Genomic DNA, 6,407 nt, shown 5'->3' on the forward strand with positions numbered 1-6,407 from the left:
TTTCTGAATTGTATAGCTATAGTTGATGCAAGATCATCATTTCATTAGCATATTGCTGGAATTTGTATCATATATAATAGGCATTGATTTTAATACATAATGGAATAATGTAAGTGTTCTATACCATATGCGTATTTTGTACCGTACGCGTATGGTATGTACCATACGCGTATGGTACATACCATACGCGTACGGTACGATTTTCCGTACCATACGCGTATGGTACGTACCATATGCGTATTATGCTTTTTCTCAGTATCTTCTAGCTTTGCCATCACCTAGCTACAATGGGCTGTCTTTACAAGTATTTCTAGCTGAGCAAACTTAGAACACAACACAATAATCTGCTTACTACTGAGCTGTAACTATAAATTTATTCATCAGCACATGCACACATGCATTTTATCCTAGCTTGCCATGCCCATGCAATACCCACTATAGTCCTATATTAATGTACCTAAATCTTATGTACATGATCTCACTCTGTCTGCAGAACTTTACATAAATGGTACTGTGCATGTATACTACTTTATACATTAGCTATCAGAAGCATGCAGATGGTCTTATATAATATACTCAATTATAAGTGTGGATAACTGACAATTTACAACAGAATTGGGTAAATAAGCAAGGAGAGCAATTACAACATGCATGGTAGGTAGCTAGTAAGTTCTAACTGAATTATACATAATTATACTGCTTGTGCAAAGCTAATAACTGGAAAAATGAACTTCGTAAGTGTCATCAGTTGTGCAACATGGCTCCTCTCGACACTGTATTTGCATTTTTATATACTATATGTACACTCTTCTTCTTTTGAGGATCCAATTTCTTGTTTACTTACTTTTCTTGTTTATACATACTGTAAATAGTATATTCATCACACTGGACCTACAGCACAAATTAATGTGGATGTTGTTAACTTTAAAGAGTAAATTCAGATAAGAGTAGCTAAACACATTGTCTTCCCATCCACAAGCATGACAGTAAGTAGCGAGTAGCTATATACAACGCACTTAACAATAATAAAACAATGCTACTTAATATACATTCATTACTGAACTATACATTAGAACTCATTAACTCACCATAAAATCTCTGTCATGTTATGTTTTCCTACTTCATCTCAGCAGGCAATGCATGCACATGCCTCATTCAATAGCAAAGATTCAGCAAACAGAACTACAGTTTAAAAAAATTTATTGCACAATTAATTACTATGCACATCAGTCTTATAGTATAGCATGTCTAATATTGCTATAAGCTACAGCCATGCAGATTTGCAAACTAAAAACATTACTTTCTCTACAGTTATATCTCTTTGCTACCTCCCTCAATGTTATTGTATCAGCATTCTCCAGGTCTTCCTCTGTTTGAGCAATCATTATACATTGTACTTCTCGAGCTCATCTGATTAAAATTGTCTGCTCAACTGTGAGACACACCTTTAGTGCCACCAGGCATAAATATCCATTTTTAAGTGGAAGCTAGTGTACTAACAAATTAAAGGTAAACAATAGATTATATGTAGCAACAATAGAATAAAATATTTAATAAAATAATATATATATGCCTGAAAAAATTGGCTCCATTTGCCAATGGATGCAAATTATTTAATATGGTTGCTATGTTGTAACCAATCAGAATGTAGTATATGGATAATTATATCAAAATCTTATGTTTATATTTAGCTACAATGGTACCTCTACTGGCTTAGCGTTTATATCACTATGCATTCCAGTTATATTCATTGAAAAATCGTGAATATCAATATGCTGGCACAATTCTACAGCCTAAAAGAAATCAATGTCTTTTGCCCTAAATAATGCTTTAGAAGATCAAATTTCAATTTCAGTTTCTGAGTAAGACAAGGAGCATACTGCTCTTGTTTTATGTTGAAGGGATAATTGGGCACCTTTAAACCCAAACACATTTTTACAAAGTTCATATATACAAGTATAGAGAAACCCCTAGTAGAGTTTTGGGTAATATCGCTCTATATAGCTTTTAATTATTGTACTATAATCTTTGACTATCTTCAGGAGTATTTGTAAACACATAAATATTATGTGTGGGTATTGTTCTAATAGGGAAGTGTAGGCAGACCATTTATAGGTAAAACAGACTACTGTATATAATATTATTAATCAATAACTGAAAGTACACAATAACAACTAACTCTTACAACTACAGTACACAATATTAATGTTACAGGTATGCATAAATTACATTATATTACATCATGTCACAGCATTACATAACATCATTAACTCTATTATAGATATGAAGGAGGATTAGCATTTGTAATAATGGCCTAGTTTTTGAATTTTCATTTTATCAACAATGGATCATGAATCCAATAAGAGGATTCATGATCCATTCATGATCCATTGCAGCTAGGTGTTATCATGTTTTTCGTAAAGCTTCCAACCCAGATGATTGACCTTTATTAGTTTTGACAATGTAGAATTTCATCAGATCCTACCAGATCAGCAGGACTTAACACAATTCAAGATTGGATCTGCCAACAGTGTGATGAATTCATGATTGTTTTTATCATATATTGTCCTAAATCAAGATGTCAGTTTCATCACTTATATATAGTCATGCGAGATATCATGTTATTCTTTTATTTTAAGGAATGCTTTACTTTTAAAAGGTTTGCATCATGCAGTAAAGTAAATTATATCTTAATCGCAGTAAAGCTAAATTGATCTTAGCTCTAGAGAATAGAATAGCTATAATCAGATCAACTTACCCTGCCATTCACTAGAATTGACACATATAAATTCAGCTTTTTTCCTTCCACTGCTATATGGAACAACTTGCAACCAGAGACTTGAAGCTTCATCTATCACCGTGTTTAACAACCTTATAAATGAACTGTAAAATTGTAATTAGTTAGCTGTAGCTACATATTTTGATTTGTATATTGCATTTATACTCGCTGTGCGAGGTCTTGCAATTATATAATAATAAAATATATGATTGCTCTATTAGAGTATCTCGATCTTCACTGAACAGAAAGACTAGCTCCTCCCCCCTCCCTCTTCCCCGAACAGAAATGAAAGCAGAGTGCCATCAGACGTAGTCAATAGGTACGGCAGTGCAAAAACCTTCTGCTTGATATTGTACGCATACCAGGTTAGCTATACTCAGATGGTACGATTTTCCGTACCATACGCGTATGGTTGTACCGTACGCGTATACGCATATGGTATGTACCATACGCGTATGGTACAAAATACGCATATGGTATAGAACATAAGCAGCAAATTCTACTAAAGCACTCTTTGATATTAGTTCTTGAGCTGTTGGCGTGACACAGACCACCTTAACACTTTACTGCTACCAATTGTGAGTTGAATGCTGTTTAAATGTCTTCAAGTGTGTAACCTTTATAGCCACACGCACCTCAGTGATTAGCACATTACACCATACACATCCATTACTTTACAATCGAAGTACATGGACGATGCTCTGGAAGGTAAGGAATCAGTACAAAAGGTGATAAAACTGATTTTCCCAGACTGGGTCACATACAACTACAGATTTATAGTCAGATACTCCAGAACAGCTAACTTACCAATTTCAGCCATGAAACATGTCCAGAAGTGTGCTAGCCACTTAGAACAGCCACAGCAGCAAGTTTATTGGATGGATCATGTGATCTCACATAACACGGTTGTAATAAAAAAATCAGGGCCAACTTTGGGTACACAGCAGAGTTAAAATCATAGTATGTATTGTTGTACTTGTCTTTATGAATAGGTTGGAGGCTTGCCCAGGGGAAACATTTCATTTGAAGCTTAATTAAAGAAGCATTTTATACTGCTTACTGTAAATCAAAGTATTTTAAATTTTTAATCTTCTAGTTACAAGCTTTCACTTTAACAGTGGAGGGCTATAACCTTCCTCCCCTCATTATTCATCTCATAGTTTTGTGCATTGTTAGAGGCACACATAGACAGATCTAGGAGACACTGCTGGGGGGGCAGACGTTATAGGATAGAACAGTGTTTATTCCACTAAGAGGAGAAAAATGGAACTCTAGACTGTGTTGGAACAGTACTTTGTAAAAGTAACTAGTTACATATTACATATTACTTGCAACAGAACTATTTAGTTACAGTTACACATTACCCAAAAAAATAAAGTAACTATAATAAAAATATATATTGTATTACTTTGTGTCCACAGCTTTAAGCTGTCACGTGTGAAACTACCACCTTATCACGTGCCATGATGGCTTTGTTGGGCAATGTGCAAATCTTGGTTATAAGTAAGAAGCTGGTGAATAAGCTTCATTCAGTAGGCTTCATTACTTCGTTGTGGATAGGTGTTACTCAGTGGATTACTAACGAGATTACTAACTTCGTTACTTGTAGTAATAATATTATGTAATATTAGACTCGTTACAGTAACTATATTACTTGGGTAACGCATTACATTTGTTAGTAAAGTAACTTGAGTTACATTACCTGTTTTTATGGCGTATTTCATTATATTACTTAGTTACCACAAAAGTAATAATATTATGTAATGCATTTCCCCCAACACTGTCTAGACTCTAGTACACAAGTTATATTTATTGCATAACCTTGTTTGGTATAGCTGGATGAATGAAGAACATACACTTTCTAAGACTCTAGTTGGATATCTTCTGAAAAATTAGACATCCTATAATATGTGATCGAATTTTGGAAAATCACCCATATGGGTGCGCGTGAAATAATTAGAATTTTCAAGTTTAGTGGGTTACTGTTATGAGCAGTACGCAATTATGAAAATATTTCTAGAATGTTCTAGTAATTTAAGGTATTGAGAATGGCTTACAATCATTAACAGGTAGATTTGTGCTATATAGCTTGTTATTTGGTCATAAGTGTCAAATGCGCCCATATGGTTGATTTTCCAAAATTCGGTCACATATAGGTTTGAATTTGGGAACATTTTGATAGCTATTAGCTAGGCAAAATGCATGCTTTGCAAACCATATAAAATTGGTTAGATAAAACCTGTTTGATGGTAAAGTGTACTAAGGTAGTATTGTTATAATTGTCAATTAATGACATTAGAATCACATGACTGTTATATTAGAGTAGTGGCTACTCTATTAAAGTATCTCATCTTTAGCACAAAAATTTACATTTATTTGTCTCATTTTCTTCACACTGTACAGTTTATAATTGTAAAGTGCATTTTACAACTGTTGTCTTTTTGTACTTCTGAATACAGTGTAAATTCATGATTTCTGTTTCTGGTGCCAATATAGTCCTGTAAGTCCAAGGGGAGAAAAGGAAGGCAAGGCCCCTGACCCCCCTCAGATTTACCTACGGAGGCACATGAATACATAATGTACAGCAGCTAGTATACTCAATAATTGGCTGGCTTCCTTCTAGCCAAGCATTGTTACATTTCTGAATCTTCATTTATACTGTAGTTCAATACCTTGCAGTGTTACATATATGCTGTACACACATATGTCTATAGGTTACAAATTGTAAGTAACATACTATACAGTGTTATCAGTGATTCTATTATACCTTGTAGTTTCAAAGTCATCACTCCCTCTTGGTATTATGGCATTTGTATAGGTATATTCAAGATACATGTTACTATGCAGCATTATTCTGTACAATTTTGCTATCACATAATATATAGCTTATATAGTCACAACATTACAGTGACATGTGTGGGCGAAACTCGATAGTACAAAATTAAATTAAAATCAGACTGATGTTAAAGACAGTAGAGCAAGTGCTATAGCACTATCCTTGTAGGATACTGCACATACCAAAAAAGCACTTAAGTGGAAATTTTAGCTACAATTTGGTCTTGCTTGCATGAATGTGTAAATGAGAACAATGCAGACATTTTTACCATACACAACTGATAGACATGCAGGGATATCTATGTTGTATATATAGCTATATGTGTTTCAGAACAGTGCATACTTTCAGTATTTATTAATTATAAGTAAAATCAGAGGCATTTTTTTCATAAGTCTACTATAGTTTAACCAGTGAAGGATGCATCATTTGTATAGCATGTTACTATAAAATATAAGCACATATATGTGCCAGATTTGTGAAAAGTTACTTTTCAAAGTTCAAAATTTGAGCCATTATTTGAACTTTAAAACCATGACTTCTTATCATTACATATAATTGCCTAATATTTTCCATTAGGGAAGTTACAGTATCTGCAGCTGGCTACATTACAATAATCAGTTTAAGAAGTTAACTGATATAACATATTTGCTGGTATGCAAAATGTTTGAAAAAAGATACCTTTTTTTTCAAATCCACTCACATATACACAACATCTACTAAATATACACTTAAACAATGCATACTAATGTTGCAATTGAAATTACATCTTATATTATGTATTATGCAATGTTA

Source organism: Dysidea avara, chromosome 7, assembly GCF_963678975.1.
Source record: "Dysidea avara chromosome 7, odDysAvar1.4, whole genome shotgun sequence".
Classification (NCBI taxonomy): domain Eukaryota; kingdom Metazoa; phylum Porifera; class Demospongiae; order Dictyoceratida; family Dysideidae; genus Dysidea; species Dysidea avara.